Here is a 21,569-nt window from a genome sequence, read left to right as displayed (position 1 = left end):
AACAGTTAGACTCCTAGAGATGTACTCACATAAATATACAGATACAGTCCCCAGGTGGCAGGAAGGAGAATGTTGACTGACACTGACAATGTAATAGCTCAGAACTGGAAATCACTCAAATGTCCATCAACAACTGAATGGCTAAGTAATTTGTGGTATATTTACTCAATGGAATTTACAGAACTGAAAATGAATGAACACAGCACTACGTGAAGTCAAGTCACAAACATAATGTTGAGTGAAAGAAACTAGATATAAAAGAACACATGCTGTATGACTCCATTACTATAAAGTTTAAAAACAGGCAACACTAATCTGTGTCGTTTGAAGTCAGGATAGACATTAACGCCTGGGCTAGGGAGTGGCCCCAAGGAGGCACGAGGGGCTTCCAGGGGCTGGAACTGTTCTCTTTCTTGTTCTAGGTGCTACTGCACGTGCGTGCTTGCTTTGTGAAAATCCTTTGAGCTGTCCACTTATGACTTGCGCATTTTTCTCTCTGTATGTTATACGTTCACAAAAAGTTTACCTTCGAATGGTCCTTCTTTCTTATAACGGTGGAGAACGTCACTATTGTAATCCCTCAATTAAAAGAAAAATGAATGAGACTGTGAGATTCCCAAGGCTGGGAAATGCTTGTCTAGAGGCCTCCGAGAAACTCACGCATAAAGAAGTAGGTTGTATGTAGCTCTAATTTTAAGGGGGACTCATGCCAATAGAGCAATGAAAGAAGTCACCAGAAAAGGGGTTAGAAATAGCAGTAATGTCTACAAATTTCTGGAGTCTCCACGCACCGTGCTCTGTGGAAAGAACTGTAGCAAAATCACACATTATAGGCAAACATGCTGACTCCAAATGTTCTGTGTCATTTCTTGCCATCTTCTACTTTTGGCACATATTGCTCTGTCACGATGTACCGTCTTTTGAAGGGTTTAGTCAAGAGCTTTAAGAACACGCTCATTCTAGAAGAACTTTCCATGAACTTTTTCTACTCAGATTTTCCTTGCTCACCTCAGGTTTTCATTTCCTGTCTCTTGACCTGTTTTTAACTTATTACACAGTTAATCTGAAATGTCTGAACTGTTTCAACATACAGTTCTTATCAAGGTAGTTTTAATCAAAAACAGCTTGAAAATTTAATTAAACATGAGACAGTTTATCTCGGCCCACTATTGTAATTCCGAAACAACCTTCCTTTTCCATTAAGATACAGTCACAATGACCAAGGCCGATGTGAGCCTCGATAAACAATTCTCACATATGAATCTGCTGGTTCGTCTTCTGAAACCTGGCAAGAGAAGAGGCCAGAAGTTTTGCACTTAAAGAACGATAACAACCATTAAGGCAAATCTGAAATATGAAGACTGGAAAAAACAGTCTCTACTCAAAAACAGGTCCAGGATATGAAAATCTAAAATGAGAAATCAAATCCTGTAGAACTAAGGGGATAAGGAACAAAAGAAGAGTCTCCCTCACACTGCATCAACAGTATCTTGCTATATGCTCTGTTTTCCTTGTGTTTTGCTCCTGACAATTTGGATGTATTACAGTCAATTTTTCAGATGTCCTGTGGTTATTACCTTTATAAGTGTATTATATGCTCAAACACCTGTTTCATGCATTACTAATTTCAGACAGGGTCTACTAATGATGGATTTTAAGAGAAATAAATGCGCATGTTTCCCCCTAATTCCCTTCATGCTCCACTTGAAATTTTTGATTTGTTACAATGTGCTTGAAGTTCCTTTACTTGTTATCTTTGCACTTTCAAGCAATACTTATAATATAAGCCTTGGTTGCTTAATGTATTCATTTTGGGCAGTGTCTTTTTTACTGCTGGCTATGAAACAAGAGGAAACCCACATCCCTAAACTCCCACACCCTCCTGCTGTGAGTTTTTGTTAACTGTGTTAGATAAATTATATTATTAATGATGCATTAGGAAGACGTCCAACATTTGCATTCTTTTCTATAATCCTAATTCCCACAATTGTTTAGACTTTTATACTGAAAAGGACATACTACTCATTTCTGCATCTGTATTAATTCCTGGTTAAAGAAACATCAAAATCAAGTCTTTGGTTTCCAGAAGAGCTCACAAATGTCACACTCATTTGCATGTTCAAAGATGTCTCTCTTTTGCTTTTGTACATGAGATTCCCTGCTCTCTGTCGACTTCCTGTGCATTGCAGATACAAGGCTACTGCAGGCCTGAGCTTAGGTGTGTAAAATTCTGGAGGCAGCCTTACTGCTGACCTGATCCCTACCCCTTCCAGGTGACTTGCTTTTGATTTCACCAGGACTTAAAGGATTCTTGTCCTTCCCATTTCCAGTACAAACTGCAGGTCTGCGTGTGGTTTTAGGCAAGCCCTATATGTCGCAAGGTCTGCATGTGTTTATAGTGATTTTATGGTTTCTGATTCTTTATCTTCGGCTGAGACGAGCTGCTGCCGAGCTGACTGCACCCACCGTCTCTCCTCCACCTGGCCTTCTGTACACGTGGCATGTCTGTGTGACTTCTCTTTCAAGGCCACCTACCCCTTGCACTCTAGCAGGGACAGGATGTACCCCTGCCTGGGTCCTGCTATTTCGCGGACACTCACTGGGCCCTTTCACACCTGTGTCCCCCATTCACGGAGAGCTCCCTTCCTTGAGATGTTGTCTTCTCTCCAGGGGCCCCTCAGTTTAGGCTAAATTTCAGAATTGATTGTGGCAGTTCTCTGTTATGGTTGGTAATTTGGGATTTGTTTATTTGACAGACTTTCATAGCTTACTTCCCTGGTTTCATCAAAAGAGAGTTTTCTTCTCAGTTCTGAATTCTCTTTTGTTGTTTATTCCATTAGATGATGGGAGGGGAATGGGGTCAGAACACCCTAACTCTGACATCTTTTAGCAAATTTCTCCATTATTCCATTTAGAAAATTGTTGGGTTCAGTAAAGTGGGACCCAGGCTTAGCCCACGGGCTACTTGTTCTTCAGTTTATGATCAAAGCTTGTTTTCTAAATGCTTTCTGGGGGCGGCCTTTTGGACTGCAAACACTCATTCAAGGGCCGCTTTTCTCTGGGAGAATTTCCTCCCACACGCACCTACTGGAGAGGGGAGGCCCCGCGCCTGCGTCTTCCGCTCTTACTCCAGGACAGGAGAAGCACTTGGTCCCCCGTCCTCACTCTCCCTTCGGGGATGCTCCAGAATTCCAGGGGAGCTCCGATTCACTGATTCCTCCTAACTTGAGAAATAGAAGCACAAGGCATCCTCATTCTCTGCTTCGCTCTCACACATGGAAATAGGACACATAATGGATAGATTTTCCTTCACTTACAGCCTAAGAAATCTCAGAGGTCAACTTGAGTGGATGGAGAGTCCTGACCATCTAAATAGGGTCATCAGCTCATTGAAAGGAACGCTCATCAACGTAAAACCTACAGTTTCATTTTCCATCTTGGTTCATGGTTAAAATAAGTTGCTGCTCACGCAATGGAAGGGTTTCTAAACATTTTAAATGACCATAAAGGAATAGTTTACGTTACCAGCCTAATGAATTTAATCTAGTAAAACCTGTCCTTAATACTTCAAGTGTTCCCTCTAAACAACTGTTCATAAATTAGATTACCCCAGCAGCAAACAGTCAAATGTACATATGCTTACTTATGAAATACTACTTCAAACGAAAATTAACAATATTAATTTAAATTACATAATGATGGTTGGAAAAATTACAGTAACTATGAAATTTCTGTACATATAATACAACAAAACATTTAAATAAATGGAAAAACCCCAAAATAATACTAGTCACATTTCATTATAATATTACTTTAAAAATAACTATTTCCACTTGCCTGAACAATTTAAATAATAATAACAATTTAAATAAATTTATAGCAGCTTGGTTTACAAAGTAAAATATTCAAAATTTTGAAACTTCTATGAAATAATTAGGAATTAAGAATTTAACTTTCTATTACCTACTATATATTCATATTTCTTCCCCCAAATAATCACCTATACTTTCATATGTATAATTAAACTAATCCTGGGGTAAAAACTTTTTACAAATTTCCTAAGTTTTTTTTAACTGTAGATTTTAAAAGATGGTAAATACTATCAGAATTCTTATAACAGACATCCATAGAAAAGACTAAATATATAAAATATGAAAGACATATTTTCAGGAGCAGGAATATGAAATTTATCCAGTCTGCATTCCTGGTTCCAAATCCAAAAAAAGCAGCTTTCCCTCGATCAGATTATATGATTAAACAGAATATGCGTCACTAGGCTGAACCATCATATTATCACAGCTATCCCAACTAATTACATGAAAAAATATCTACAACCACTTTGCGACCCTGAAAAATATTATTTATGTTAACTACTTGTCTCAGAATATTGGATAATAGATCTCATATAATTTCATATCCTATCTATAAATGCCAATTCTAGTAGTATGAATTAATGAAAGGTCTTTTAAAATTTAAGATTAACCTTTTTAAAAAAAGAATATTTTTATTATAGTAGTCAGGGAAATAATGACAGCAATCATCAGAATTAATAAAAATTGTGATCTAAAAATAAAAAATTCTCTATACAAATGTAAGAAAAATATCAAAGAATCAGTACTCCCCCCTCAACAAATAAAGGGGTAAAACAATAAGGTAGATAGAGAATAAACATGCACCCTCCATTTTTGCCAGAACTAGGAGGCAGACTGCAAAATATTTGTAAGGGGCGCTGAAAGCAGCTGACTATCTACAAGAGGTATGCAGTGAAGAATTGCTGTAGAATTAATAATCCACACAGCAATTCTCTGAAGGAGGTATTATCTTGCCAGTTTTACAGATATGGAAATCTAAGCAAAGGAATTGTATAATTTTGCCAAGGTTTCAGCGGGAATGAGGGGGAGACAGTGAACCCATCAGGCTCAAGCCTTGTCAAGATGCAACAACCCCCAAACATGACAGTTTCAGACTGGGCTCTGACTGTTTGCCCTTTATTTACATAATTCCAATGCAACCAAATATTTTTCTAGCAAAATTTGGTCTTCCCAAGAAACACGTTCCAATTATTTCGCAGTGAACCATAATGATATTTCATTAATGATAACTTTCAATTAACCATCCATTGGCCATCCCCACAACATACCACATCTTTGCTTCCTGGTTTGCTTTACCCTAACTGGCTGCACAATTTTGAGTAGTTCAAGTCAACTGCACTAATCTTTATTAAGCAATTATGTTTATAATACACATTAAAAACTTTTTAATGAAATTCTCATGGAAAACGTATTTTAAAGGCAAAATCATATTCCGAAACTTAACAGGAACACTAGAGATGCTTCCTTTTCTGTTTCTATAGATTTCTTGTTCATAAAGTGGCTTAACTAATGCTTTTTACAAATTCAAAGCAAAAAGAAAATTCTTGGGCTCTTTGTCAAGTTTCTAAGCCTGAAGCACATCATACATTGTTATAGTTTAAAGAGGTAGAGAGACTAATAATTTTTATAAGATGTGAGTAATTTAGTGTTCAATAAAGTACAGAATTAACAGGAGTGAACAAAATTGGCTAAATTAGTGACAGATTAGATTTTGCTACCATCCCTCCCAGTCTCCTAATATGCCACAAATCACGTATCCATACCATAAAATGTAGGCTTATCGACTGGGAAACGGGCAGGGAGTAACAAAAATCAGCAACATGAGGAATTCCAAAGGTTCCAGAATTCTCCAGGTATTCACCATCACTAACCCAGGTTGACAGCTCATGATGCTCTCGATGGGGAGCCCAGGTCTACCACTAACTGAGCCTGTGTTCTTGGGAAAGTTACTCAGCCTCCCTGAATTTGGAGGGAAAATGCTTAGAGGTGCAACACTAACGTCCCAAATAACAAATGTTATTGGGCTATCAACCCATTGTACACGATTTATTGACTGTGGCTCAGTTCTATTTCAATAATTAGCATGATGAAATTAATATCTGCATTACAATCCCTCCTCCCCCATCTACTAATGATAATGAACAAGAAGGAAGGTGTGTTGGTTTTGACAAAGACTGCACATGGGGCATGCAAGTGAGGAGAAGAAGAGGTAAGTATAATATCCAAAGGAGTAGGATGTGGGTAAGAGTTTAATGGGGGAAGTTTTGCAGTGAGAGTAATGGGCCCACATTCCACACACACCCACATCCTCCAGACCTTCAGCGGGGACCTCAGTTGCTTTCACGAAGCTTCTTGAGGTTGTGTTTGTGTTTCCTTTGAAGGGCACAGCCTGCTGAGATGAGCCTGAAGGCAAGAGCAGGCAGCCCAGGAAGACACGGGAGATGTGGACTAAGGGTCTTTGGAGCCAAAAACAAAAAGGCACTCACGGAAGACAGTTCAAAGGGCATTGCTGAAATTTACCATTTTGGACAATTGCTCCTCCAGCCAACTTTAACTGCACACTACAATTTCGAATTGCAAATTAAATTAAGGCAATGAATGCATTAATGAAACACCAAATAACAAGATCGTAACTTCACTGGCAACATACGATGCCCCATAGAAAAGAAAAGGACTATGGGACATCAAGAATGAATGGAAAACAGGCTTTCAGGTTTTGCGTATGGATTTAGTACAGGAGGTTTCTGTTAAGGTCATGCTGCTGAAGTGATTTTATCAGGACATAGCAAATGTAGAGAGCAATAAAGAAGTGTCATTAGCGCTCACAGCCTCAAGCTCATGATGAATCGTGCACAGATAAAAATGCTGATGTGAGGAGAGGGCAGCGACAGCTTCACCGATCAAAAAAAGATATTAACTATAGGACGAGGGCTCTAGAAAATTGGAACATGCTCCTGGTAATCTAATTATCAATCCCGACCGCTTTTAGGGGCAGGGAGGTAGGTTTCCATCAGCCCTCCTCTCCCGTCTAGTCGCCCGCCTTCGCAATTTCAATGCTCCTATCCCCGGTGGTGACTCCTGAGACCATTTGTAGCCCTTCCCTCTTTCCTGAGCTCCAGATCACCAACGGACCTGCCGGGCATGGCCAGATGGATGGCCGACTGATACCTCGTGATCAGCAAGGCCAAAATAGAACTAATTCCTCCTGACTCTGCGGTGTTTCCCCCCTTTGTAAACAAGATCACATCACAGAGGCTCATCCCAAGGTCACACAGCAACCAATAAAGGACAAAATCAGAATCTGAACTCAGAGCTCCAACCTCCACAACCCAACCCTATCTCGTTAGTCTCTCTCACCTCCCAGCCTTCCCGCTGCTACCGTCCTACTAGAACGCTGACCACCTCTCATGTGGAGTAGGGCAGTAACCTCAGCTGGCCTCTCCTTTCCTGCCACGTGTCTTTCTTCTTCTCCTCTTCAGGGATCCTTACTCATGGGTCCTGAGCTCTGACTACATCACTCCACTTCCAAATAATATCTACAGCTACACAGTAGTTAAAATCCTGGCCCCTGGAACCACACTTCCTCAGTTTGAATCCCAGCTCTACCTCTTACTAGCTGTGTGATGGTGGCCGGTTGATCTCTGTATTCTTAGTTTCCCAATGTGTGAAGTGGGAATGGCTATAATGACACACAATCGCATTTTGAGGAACAAACGAATTAATATGTGTGAAGTGGACACATGGTTAAATCTATGTAAATGTCAACTAAGTAAACTGAGTTCGTTTGCTCACTTGGGCCTTCACAGCCATCTACAAGCTGACCCTCACCCCTTTTTAGGCGCATCACTTCATACACAAGCCATTCCTACCAGGTTGAACCTTCACGGCTCCACAAACATCTTTGTACTTCCCTGCCTCTGTTGTTTTCCCAAAGATTTCCTCAGTTTGGAGTAAGCTTCCCAGCCCCACTCCCAGGGTCTAGAGAGCAAGTGTGAACCTGTCAATCACAGTCAAACTCCAATGTCCTCTCCTCCATCAGGCCTCTCAGCTAGACCTGACCGCAGCCACCAATGACCCCACTGAGGGTGCTAATTCTGGGTCAAGCTGCCTGGATTTGAATTTCCTTCTCTTCCAATAGTTGTGTAACCCTGGGCAAGTCATGTAATCTCCCCGTGCCTCAATTTCTTCTTCAAATATACAATGGGGATTAAAATAGCATCTTATTTATAGGGGCTTGAACACCAAATGGGACATATTATACATGTACAGGACAGCACCTGACTGAGAAAAACAGTAAGTACTAGTAATTGTCTATAGAAATTGATCTATTTGCTCTCATATTTCTCCCTCTTTTAGATTGTGGAACCCGGGAAGACAAAGGCTATTTTATTGCTTTTACAGTGCCTTGTACTGTACCCAGTTCCAAATAGGCACTGTCAAAACCCAAGTCTTTGTTGAATGAGTGATTAGAAGTCAATCCTCCCGTGTTAGTTGCTGGAACACAACAGATCTGCGGGTCAGGTTCATAAATCTGAATTCTACTCTATTCTACTGAATATCAATTCTAAAAAAAGTCAATATTTTGTTAATAAATTATTTTCTTTCCAATTAATGTTTTTTAATTTACCCCAAAGGACTACAAAGAAAGCAATTCTATATGAGCTTCTAGTTGTGATTAATTACGGTGCTTCTGGAATTCTTGAATTTTAATTCCAAGAGCCTTTAAAATATAATTTTAATTCCAAGAGCCTTTAAAATATTCGAAAAAGGACATTTTTTAAAAAGTTACTTGGATCAAGGATTGTTCGCTGTCTGTGTTAGGAGATATGAAATAATATAGGACTATGGGGAAGAGTCATAACAATAGTCTACCAGCAAAAGTGTACTAAGAGTGCTAAGAGCTCAAGGTTTAGAGTCTGACAGAGTTCAAATCTTGAATCTATTAAGATCCAATCTATCTGCCAAAAGGGTGACCTCACGTCACTGAACAGCTCTGTGACTCAGTTTCTTTTTTTTTTGATATTTTCTTATTTTGTTTTTCTAATACTATTACTTTCATATTTAGAACTTTAAAGTTTATTTTTACATATATTGTGTGACATAGAAATTCAATTGTATCTTTCTTTGGATCAGAGCTAATTTTCTTTACACCATCAGTCACATAGTCAAATTTTTTTTAACCTTTATTGGAGTATAATTGCTTTACAATGGTGTGTTAGTTTCTGCTTTATAACAAAGTGAATCAGTTATACATATACATATGTTCCCATGTCTCTTCCCTCTTGTGTCTCCCTCCCTCCCTATCCCACCCCTCTAGGTGGTCACAAAGCACCCAGCTGATCTCCCTGTGCTATGCGGCTGCTTCCCACTAGCTATCTATTTTACATTTGGTAGTGTATTTATGTCCATGCCACTGTCTCACTTTGTCCCAGCTTACCCTTCCCCCTCCCTGTATCCTCAAGTCCATTCTCTAGTAGGTCTGCGTCTTTATTCCCATCTTGCCCCTAGGTGCTTCATGACCTTTTTTTTTTTTTTTTTTTTTTTAAGATTCCATATATATGTGTTAGCATACAGTATTTGTTTTTCTCTTTCTGACTTACTTCACTCTGTATGACAGACTCTAGGTCCATCCACCTCACTACAAATAACTCAATTTCGCTTCTTTTTATGGCTGAGTAATATTCCATTGTATATATGTGCCACATCTTCTTTACCCATCCGTCGATGGACACTTAGGTTGCTTCCATGTCCTGGCTATTGTAAATAGAGCTGCAGTGAACATTGTGGTACATGACTTTTTTGAATTATAGCTTTCTCAGGGTATATGCCCAGTAGTGGGATTGCTGGGTCGTATGGTAGTTCCACTTTTAGTTTTTTAAGGAACCTCCATACTGTTCTCCATAGTGGCTGTATCAATTTACATTTCCACGAACAGTGCAAGAGGGTTCCCTTTTCTCCACACCCTCTCCAGCATTTATTGTTTCTAGATTTTTTTGATGATGGCCATTCTGACCGGTGTGAGATGATATCGCATTGTAGTTTTGATTTGCATTTCTCTAATGATTAATGATGTTGAGCATTCTTTCATGTGTTTGCTGCCAGTGTGTATATCTTCTTTGGAGAAATGTCTATTTAGGGCTTCTGCCCATTTTTGGATTGGGTTGTTTGTTTTTTTGATATTGAGCTACATGAGCTGCTTGTAAATTTTGGAGATTAATTCTTTGTCAGTTGCTTCATTTGCAAATATTTTCTCCCATTCTGAGGGTTGTCTTTTCATCTTGTTTATGGTTTCCTTTGCTGTGCAAAAGCTTTTAAGTTTCATTAGGTCCCATTTGTTTATTTTTGTTTTTGTTTCCATTTCTCTAGGAGGTGGGTCAAAAAGGATCTTGCTATGATTTATGTCATAGAGTGTCCTGCCTATGTTTTCCTCTAAGAGTTTGATAGTGTCTGGCCTTACATTTAGGTCTTTAATCCATTTTGAGTTTATTTTTGTGTATGGTGTTAGGGAGTGTTGCGACTCAGTTTCTTTAACTGTAAGTAAAGACACTAATGCCTGTCTTGTAAAACAGGAGAGTACCTGAAAAGTAACCTACACTCAGTAAGTGGTGTATGTTAATCACAATGACAATGACACAATTGGGAAAACAAATTTGACCTTTCCTTTTGAGTCAGTAATCAAGATGCAAAAGTCCCCATGCATTAGGGAGCAATCACAGTTTGGGTTCTAGTAGAATCACTAATGCAGTCATAAAGAAAAAAGACCAATGGCTCAGCACAGAGTGATATTCCAGTATGCTTCCCTTCTATGCATCGTTACTTTCTAATCAATATTTTAGATTCACTTCTTAAAACGATGCAATTCTGAGGAATTATTTCATGCCTCGAAGACAAAGGGGAATGCTTTGGGAGGGAAGACTTCATAAAGGATAGTCCTAGCCAGAGAATTTAAGGCTGAAAGAATCTGAAAACCTCGGTCTCCAAGCCCAGTCATCTCACAAATAAACTGACTTGAAAACCAAAAGCAAAAACACAAGTAAAAAACCCCTACAAAATTAAACTAAGCTGAGGGCTGGAGTCATGAACTTCATAAAGTGAAGTTTGCAATTTTCCTGAGGTAAGAGTTCAGTTAAGAGATTCCAGCCCTCAAGCCAGCATGCTGACAACAGCGAGTGCTGGTTAGCTCACCTAATGTGATTTAAATGCCATTACCTTATAGGGCAGTAACGGGAAAGGACAGGACTGAAGTCACCTCATTGAAACAGATCATTTAGGTAGAATACCAGTTACACAGATGCACATCTTTAAAAAGTAGAGCAACTGACTCTAGCAAGGAAGGTTTGGAACCCACTGAAAATCAGTGTTGATGTGAAAATCAAAACCCTTAAATGCATAAAATAAGCTTGAAATCAAGAGACAATTAATCATGTGTGCTTCTCAGCCAAAACCTCAAGGTTTTCCAGAGGAACTATAAGAACCAAGATGGTTTTCTCTGATAACCCTAGTTGGCCAACCCTAGTTGGCCTAAAGGAAAAATTCGACCTCTTGGCCAGACAGCTTATCAGTTTCCCACAAAAATTTCAATCAACATTCACTGTCCCTAGACTGATTTTCTTCCTCTCCCCTCTCTCATAGAAATCCTTTTTGTCTTCTTTATTCTTTCACAATGGTCTATAGACCACTTTCCTCATTATTAAATGTGCACGCAAATAATTAAGGGTGTCTAAAATGTACTGAGTATTGAAATGCTGTATTCGCTTTCATTGGCAAACATGACATTGACGGGATGGTTAACAGCTCTTATGATACAATCCACATTGCATGGGCTTAACATGGTTGCAATCAGCCTAAGCAATACTTGGCAACCTGAGCACACAGGCCCTGAGCACCAGTGATGGGAAGCCCATTACTGGACAGGACGTGGTGGAGAGCCACGGCCCATCAGGGAGAACAGCTAAGGGAAATTGGAATTGACTCTTAGAACAGGTGGAGGGAAGTCCCATTTCCCACTGAGTAACCTGATTGCTTCCCAAATTTGTTTGCTAAGTTAACCTGCTTAAACTTTTTGCAATGATACTGTAAATGTGTCAGCCAGAAGTTGGTCAGGCTATGCTCATCTCTCACATCATATGTTCCTAGAAATGTGGAGAGAATGAAATATGCCAGAAACTAAGGAGCTTGCACACTGTAGACCTGCACACAGACACAGGTCTCATGTAGGTTAGCAGGATTCGCGGGAATGTCATCAGTGGGGTTAAAGTTGTAAAAAGCAAAGATGACAGAGTAATATAAAATACCGAGGCAAAAAGGCAAGAAGAAAGAAAGAAAGAAACAGAAAACAAACCTCATGCAAACTATGGTCGATACAACAAAAGTCTGGTGTCTATAAATAATGATGTGAATATCGTTCAAACATGTAAAAAGTGCCTTGGAACTTTTAAACACCATGATTTAGGGTTCAATAAAATAATCGTTTGTCTAGATTGAAATCATAATTAATTTTTAAAAAACCCTTAGAAGAGAGCTTCTCTAAAATAAACGAACAATTTCCTGGTCCCAGATGAATGTTTAGCCTTCTCTCTGCCATTCTCTTGCTTCTCCTGTCTGGATTGTAACCCCGAATTCTTTACAAATACTCGCTTCCCTGCCCCGCCTTGCACCAACCCTAAGTTCCTTTCTTCCTGTTGCTCCTTCCCCAGAATGCTTTGGCCCCAACTCAACAACTCTGTGACATTTATGGGCCTTTCTACACGCTCTGTTCTCAGGTCGAAATTTCCTTTTTTCTTCTTGCCAACTGCTGACCTCCCTCTTACTCTTCAAGATCCAACATGGAGCAGTGGGCAAGATGGGCTGCAGATTGCAGTGGGCTTAGCTGGAAATCCTGCTCTACTCCTGGGGATGCGTTGGCTCTGCTACAAGCTGCTTCACCTCTGGAAGCCTCTCCTTATTTGTAAAAAGGCAACAATGATGCTACTTGAGAGTCTTAAGCCTTTAATACTGCACCAGGTGCCTGGCAAAAGTCATCAAGGTAGTCTACCTCGCACAGCTGTGTCTTCCCTTCTTTTTTTAATTTATGTATTTATTTTTCGCTGCATTGGGTCTTCAATGCTGTGTGCAAGCTTCCTCTAGTTGCGACGAGTGGGGACTTCTCATTGCGGTGGCTTCTCTTGTTGTGGAGCACGGGCTCTAGGTGCGTGGCCTTCAGTAGTTGTGGCATGTGGGCTCAGTAGTTGTGGCTCACGGGCTCTAGGCACGCAGGCTTCAGTAGTTGTGGCACACAGGCTTAGCTGCTCCATGGCATGTGGGATCTTCCTGGACCAGGACTCAAACCTGTGTCCCCTGCATTGGCAGGGGGATTCTTAACCACTGCGCCACCAGGGAAGCCCTGGGTCTTCCCTTCTAATTCTTCTCTTACTTGGGTAACATTAAGCAACCATGCCTGAGTTTCTAAAATACTGCATATCCATTTCTAACACTTATGAATTTGTAGTTTTTAAAATCAAGTCTGTATCTCCCCATAGTGTGTGAATTCTTCCAGACAAGAGACAGCTTTATTCATCTTTGTATTTGTATTATACGAAACACACTGATCGGTACAGAGTAGGTGTTAAGGTCAGTGCCTACAATGGGCGCTCTATAGATGTTTATTGAGTGAATGGATGGCTGATTGAATAATACAGGTGCATTTTTTTTTTTGGTCACAGGCAAGTTCATACGGATGATATAATAACCTCCCTTTAAAGCTGCTTTTCACCTTCCTTTTCCAGAGGACTATGTGCTGTCCAGGACACATGTCTATGACTAGACACAGTTCTGCACATGAGCATACCTACCTTTTTTTCTTTATGTTTCTAAGTCAAATCAAACCAAATGCTGAGTGAAATTTTCATCAGGAAGGAGGGCCTGACATCGGTAATTAACAGTAAAGCAATAAAACCATACAAAGAACAATTCTCACTAACTGCCTTTTTTGTTTGTTTGGGGGTTTTTTGGCCACGCCCTGTGGCATGTGGGATCTTACTCCCCTGACCAGGGATCGAACCCGTGCTCCCTGCACTGGAAGCGTGGAGTTTTAACCACTGGACCGCCAGGGAAGTTCCCTAACTGCCTTTTTTCTAATGGCCAATTGCCCTCGAGGCTTATTCTACAAAGGCACAGGGGACCTCACGACGATCTCTGACTGGCCTCTTTGTATCATTAGTTGCCCAGCATCTATGCTTTCATTAGGCTCAAAGGCAGACTTGGTTATCACACTTGGAAAAGAAGAAGCCCCTGACAGCTTCCTTACATAATTGAGATAGTTCATAACAGTGTAGTTCATTACCTTGAACCCATATCCCAAACAAATTTTATAAACTGGACACTTAAAAATGTCACACAACATACTGCTAGAATATGTGTGCGTTCCTTATAAATCCTAACTGTATTTTTCTAGTCAGGTACATACAATTTCTCTCTGGTTCCTCAGTTAGCAATTCTAAATAGCCCCATATCCTTGAACAATGGCAGTAAAGATAATTCTTTATCTTACTTTCACAATGAAAAATATATTGAGCTAATAAATAAACGTAACAGAAATGTCTCCTAACGAATACTTGCCTACAAAAAAAATCTTCAATTTTAGCATTAATCATAAACCAAGGAATGTACACTGCAAGAATTTAATAATAATAATTTTTGGTTATTTGTGTTTGAATTGCTATGATTGCTCCCTTACTGGTCAAAATGTCTCCGAATTTCCCCCCTTCAGTCTGTTCTGTACAGCCTAACCTCTGAAACTCTGCTTTTTCTGTTACCCGTCGGCCCCCAACACACGCAAGGACGCACCATTGCTCAGCGTTTGGTCCGTTCACGCCCTGCCAGCTCGGCGCCCAACCCTATCCCCAAGCCCACCCCCAGACCTGCTATGCTCCCAGGTTCTTTCCATCCTCCATTTGCTCCCCTGCTCTTCCCCCTCAAAGCTCTGAGCCGTCGACTACAACGCTCACCATTTTGATTCCCCTTTTCCTGTCTATGCAGCCTACGAGAAAGGCCTGATTTTGAAGTTGGACAGTTTTCCTGGGCCAGCTGTGTCACCCTTCAGGCTCAGCATGGGATCAGTTTATTCAGCTAAATCCAAAATATAGTTGTTCTTAAAAGTCCATAGAGATGTTATGAGGCAAGATCCTGTTGGCCTTTCTTCCCAGATCAGCTTTCCTGTGTGAGATGTGCCCTGCACAGTGTCTGTGGTGCCCACAGATGTGGCTCCAACCATGAATCGGCCAAGTGCCAGGCACCACCCTAGGCTCCTATTTAAAAGAAGATGTATCTGTCTCGCCCTACTCAGAAAACACCTCCTCATCTCAGTAAGGGGTGTCTAGGACAGCAAAGGAAACATTCAGCTCTCTGAGTCCCATACCTTATGATGTCCAGAGGAGTGACCCAAAGAGAAATAATCCTCCCAGCTCAGGGCTACCAGGTTGGGCTTTGGCAAGGCCATTGCTAATGTGGACTGTCAGGTCTCCACATAGTTATGCCAGCTCTGGACACAGAGAACTTACAAAGCTCTAATAATTGTCCAGTTGACAATGGACAGAGAAACAGATTGTACACGTCTTAATGAGTGGCCTCTAAACTTTAAACCTTGCCATGGCCACCTTAGAGAGAGCTAAAACAAGATGTAAAGAAAGCAAGCCTTATTATATCAACCCTCAAACTTGGAGATCATCTCTTAACTGAGATTAAGATGGGCCACTCATCTTGGTCTCCGCCATATTTTTCTCCTTCATGACAAAAAAAAATCTTGATGATGAAGAAATTCATTTCCTCAAACTAGATCACTCATAGGGAAACAATATGATAGGCCAAGATCAAAGGCTTTGCTTTTCGAACCTCAACCAGTCAGATTCAGTCACTGAGAACAAATACTAAAGTGAATCCAAATTCCTTTGAAAAGATGCAGTCAGTGCCTTTGTGCAAATTAGAGTTACAATTGAGGTGACTGAAAAAAAAATGACCTTGTCAAAGGTGAATGTATTGGAAGCTAATTTCTCTAAGAGGTTAGCCAAGGTCCTCCTTAGGGGTGAGCTTCTCCTTCGTTTGGGAAATACCTTAATAGAACTTGTGATTATGCAAAGCTCAGCTTCAAGGCTCATTCTCTAAAGAGCTTAAGAGAAAGAAGAGGCAAAATCTGCTCTGCGGGAGAAGGTAACAAGTCCACGCATTACTCTCCTAATAGAAACTGAAGTTTGACTGACCTGGAATTTGGAGAAGAGAGGTGGGGAGAGATGACCCCAGAAAATGAGGGGAGGCTAGATTCACAGTCTAAGGGGAAAGAGGCCCATAATAGATTCCTGGTGATGGGGGAGAGGTGATGTATTATTTTAAAAGAAATTATTAGTGTCCATCAACAGATGAATGCATAAAGAAAATGTGCTATTAAACAATGGAATATTACTAAGCCATAAAAAAGAACGAAATTTTTCCATTTGCAGCAACATGGATGGACTTGGAGGGCGAAGTAAGTCAGAGGAAGACAAATAATGTATGATATCACTCATATGTGGAATCTAAAAAATACAACAAACTAGTAAATATAACAATAAAGAATCAGTCTCGGAGATATAGAGAACAAACTAGGGGTTACCACTGTGTGCGGGGAGGGGCAATATAGGGGTGGGGAATTGGGAGGTACAAACTATTGGGTATAAGACAGGCTACAAGGATGTACTGTACAACACAGGGAATATAACCAGTATTTTGTAATAACTGTAAATGGAGTGTAACCTTTAAAAATTATATAAAAAATAAAAAAGAAATTAAAAAAAAAGAAACTATTAGTGAAAACCAAAAATGCTTCATAAAAAGTCAAGAAGGTAAGGAGGTTGCACAAACTAATACAGATCTCTGAGTCCAAATGCAGTGCCTGCCACACAAAAATGTAAACCCAACAACTCCTTGAGCTGAAGTTACAAGTGAAGCAGGCCTGGAAGTGTGTGACTTTCAAGAAGTTATTTAACCTCAACTGTATCATCCTTAAGACGGGATACTAATTTTTATAGTGCTATTTAGAGGATTAAGTGAGGTAATAATAGGTCAAGGGCTCAAAACAATACCCGGCATTTATATAAACATTCATTTTAGCAAGTAAGTACTAGTCATTGGAGGAGGTGTACTAGAGCCGTCATTGTGTGTCTTTCCCCTGGGCTCCTTGGGAGCAGGTGCTGTATCATCCAACCTCATAGCACAGCTGGCGCATACAGGTGCACAATAAATATTTGCTGAATTGAACTGAAAGAATTAGAACTGTCAGGTAATAACCCCAAGAGCCAAAACACCTCTTCTAGCACCCTACTTATATAAAAATTGGATTATTTGTCAATGTATAGAGTTCTGCAAATACCATACCTATTTAAACAGAGCAGAAGAAAGAGGCTTAATAACTTAGACAATGCAGAAACTTGCCTCATTTCCCAAGAGTGTATGCCTTTTAATAAAAAGTACACATTCAGAATGAGGGTACAGGGCATTCAAGTCTTGCCTTTGCACTTGACCGTCAGACCCGCTGCTTTGTCAGTGTGAGGAACACTGCACATCTCAGCCACTGAGGCAGATCCTCGAGGGGGCCAGAGAGAGAGAGAGAGAGAGATGGGCCAGAGATGACTTCCGGCGCCAGAGAGAGAGAGAGAGAGAGAGAGAGAGAGAGAGAGAGAGTAGTCTGGCCCTGACAAGAGGAGGAGCGGGGCAGGAGGAGAGAGAAGGGGTAGGGAGAGGAGAGGACAGAAGGCTTGAGGCAATGCTATTTGCATGCAAATCGAATAACTAGGTTGACACTAGTTAATTCATACTTCTAAACCAGTTTAATGCAGAACTTGTTCTCTCTCTGAAATAAGAAAATAAGATGAAAGATAGAGGATAAAGCTTACTGTCAAACTTACTTTCCAGTGTAAGGGAGATACTAATGATACTTCAGTAACATTTTGCGATTTAAAGGGCAAGAGAGGCAAGGACGCTTTCCAGGATCCCCTGATAAAAGCATATGATTGCACAGGATAGAAAAGGGATCTTTCAAAGGGAAAAGATAATGAAGAACCACAGATTTTGGTTGCACCTTACACACATTGGAAAAGACTACCCATTATCTAAGGACCCAGGGACACCTGGTTCATCGTCTATAACTGATGCATACATGTTCTCGAAAGTGGACATAATCATGGTTTTCAACCCTAAACTAAAACAATTTGAAGATTACCACAACAATAAAAAGTCACATACCTGAATGTTTCTTCCAGCAAGGTGCCTGCATGCCTTCTATGTAAATTATGTGGACTGTCCCAAAGACTCCCCAGTTTTAATTAAATTTCACCCCCAAACACATTTCAGTCAGATGGCTTGTTAAAGCACAGAAGGGGAGAATCATGATTGTAATCTGTGGTCGAAAAAGTTATGTTTACACATTTACTCCGCTTGACATCACAGACCACACAGGGTCACGAAAGGTAAATCCCAAGTTTGCATAAATTGTAAGGTATAACTCTACCCATTTGTAGCTGAGATTTTAAATCTGACAAGTGGAAATACACCCAGGTTATATGGCATCCTTTGACACATCTCTTTCTGCTTAACCTGAAGGAATAAGGACTTGTTTTGTTGGCACTGTTACATCTAAAGCTACCTTTGCTGAGGATCATAATTCCTTTTTCATAAACATAGGCTAATTTCACTTACCTTTTATCTTGACCACACCTCTGTAACTATGAATCCAAAAAAGAAACACGGCCTAGTGGCTGCCTTCTTATAAAAACACTCTAAATTCAACAAATTCTCAATGTGGCGCAGGTAATGAATTATATGTGCTTGCAAAATTTCAAGCACATAATTGCCTGTCCGTAATAATTTTTGAAAATCGGCCCATTTCTAGAGCTTGTGCATATGGCTCATAAAATATGTCACTTTTTCTATGATTCATAGACTTTATTCCAATTTTAAAGCAAACAGATGTTTATCTTTAAATGGGGTAGAAAATATAATGCTTTAAAAACTTTTGGTACATTTATTATGGTTAAAAATGGCAAACAGGGCTTCCCTGGTGGCGCAGTGGTTAAAAATCTGCCTGCCAATGCAGGGGACACACGGTTCAAGCCCTGGTCTGGGAAGATCCCACATGCCGTGGAGCAACTAGGCCCGTGAGCCACAGCTACTGAGCCTGTGCGTCTGGAGCCTGTGCCCCGCAACAAGAGAGGCCGCCGATAGTGAGAGGCCCGCGCACCGCGATGAAGAGTGGCCCCCGCTTGCCACAACTAGAGAAAGCCCTCGCACAGAAACGAAGACCCAACACAGCCAAAAATAAATAAATAAATAAATTTAAAAAAAAAATGGCAAACATCTGTAGGATGAGAAAAAATATAGAAAAAGTATATTAGACTGCCTCAGTCCTATGGGAAACCACAAATTAAGGGCTGACAAGTTGCAGGTATTTAAAATGTCTGGCTATGCTGCATTCCAAATAAAATAGGAAGCTTAATCGGGATGATATTTACTCTGTCCATATGTTGCTTTCAGATTGCAAGGGCATCTTGCTTCCTGATGCAGTATTTTAAGAGCAAACCCCTCAAGAAGAAAGAATAAAAAATATAGTGTGCTTATTAGTGGATTTCATTTTAAAATTAGAAACGTTAAATTATGTCGCTAAGCAATTTTAAAATTCTATTTTTAAAGAAAGCCAGAAAAAAAATGGCTTTCAGGATTCTCAATTAACTCCCGAACCCGAGATCCTAAGTTTCAAGATTTGTTGCAATCCAAGTGTGGGTAAAATAAGTAAATTACAATTTATCTATTTGTTTCCTAAAAGAAAATGAATTCCAATATAAATATTATTATGACCTTAAAAGCTCTGCATTTAATCTTATTTCCAGCAAATACACATTTCATCTATTTATTGTGTGCCCAATGCGCACGTGTGATGAACTCACTTATTTCTTTAGATTTAATGGGGTTAATGTTTCTATATATTGGCTGCTTTGAAAACCAGGAAAATAAAATTTTAGCATAAAGAATTTAAACTTTTTTTCCCCAAATAAGTTTTATGTTAAATACCAAAATGCCAACCTTTCAGGTCTTTCATATATATATATATATATATATATATATATGAAGCAGTGTGACCTTGGACACAGCATCCCAGCTACCTGGGCCTCAGTTTCTTCATATGAAATGAGGGTCATAGGTTGGTCCCATCCATATATATAGATTGTTTCAGAGGTGAAATTAACGTACCCATTTACTCTCCTTGTACATATTCATGGGTGTTTAGAAAGTGACATCCCAAGGAAAGATCTCCAGCATTCCACTGACCACTGGTGAAAATCTACTGTTCACCAATGGTTCATAGGCCACAATGGAGCACCAACAAGTTGACCCTAAAAAGATTATTCTCTGTGACACTCGGACTTTCAATACCAAGAGTTTCTGAAGCCTCTTCTCAGCAGCGTTTTCTACACTGCAAGCTTTCTTCAGTTCACCTGCACTCTGAATTATCTAGCTCACTAGATTATCCTCCCAATTATGCACTATCCCCTCAGAATTAAGAATTTTTTAAAAAGTCATTTTTCTAGCTTTTCTACCTACTAGCGGCTAACCTGCATGAACTATGGATAATAAAAGTGTTCTCTTACTTGCGCTTGGGGGCATCAGTTCAATTGAAAGTATTCATGATATAATCATAGGATGGGACCAACCTATGACTTGCCTCATTTCATAAGAAGAAACTGAGGCCCAGGTAGCTGAGGTGCTGTGTCCAAAGTCACACTGCTTGAATTCAGTTCTTGATTCCTAGTTGAATGTGCGTTTAATTAATAACAGTGAATGTATTCTTGAGTGTTTACTAAGTTCCAGGCGCTTGTAGTAACTATTCTGCATGAATCATGCCATGCAATCCTCACAGCAATCCTGTGAAAAGGTTTATTATTAACTCCATTTTACAAATAAAGAACCTGAGGCTGTGTAGATGGAACTGCTTTACAATTAGATGGGGGAAAGCTCTATTTTTAACCCCGAGGATGCTGAATGTCTGCTTTTTGATTCTTGACCAAGATAAGGGCAGTGGGATTTATGATATGTATTTTCATGGTTAGAATTCCCCTCTCCCATCAGTTTCTTTACTGATGATTTGCAACTACCCTAATTGCTTTGACAACCCTGGTGGGATTTAGGACCAAGTGAACTGAGGAGTGCCCTGCACTGAAAGTTACCCTGAACTCCCCTCAGGCCAGGGTCCCTCACACAGATCTTGGGATTCAAGACAATGACTCAGCCTGGCCCTGTGTCTCCAGGAAAAGGTCCCTGGAGAGTTGAGTTGTTGGAATGGCTCTCAGACTCCAATGCTTGCCCACATACGCTTTCTCGTGCTGCACCATAAACTTTGCCTTTAAACCAAAGCCTCATGTGAGGGCTTCCCTGGTGGCGCAGCGGTTGAGAGTCCGCCTGCCGATGCAGGGGACACGGGATCGTGCCCTGGTCCGGGAAGATCCCACATGACGCGGAGCCGCTGGGCCCATGAGCCATGGCCGCTGAGCCTGCGCGTCCAGAGCCTGTGCTCCGCAATGGGAGAGGATACAACAGTGAGAGAGGCCCATGCACCGCAAAATAAAAATTTTTTAAAAATGCCTCATGTCAGTATTTTCTGGGTAGTTCATGAATATTTTCAGACAACCAAACCTGGAA

This window comes from Phocoena phocoena, chromosome X, assembly GCF_963924675.1.
Source record: "Phocoena phocoena chromosome X, mPhoPho1.1, whole genome shotgun sequence".
NCBI classification, from domain to species: domain Eukaryota; kingdom Metazoa; phylum Chordata; class Mammalia; order Artiodactyla; family Phocoenidae; genus Phocoena; species Phocoena phocoena.
Note: the sequence above shows the minus strand (reverse complement) of the source record.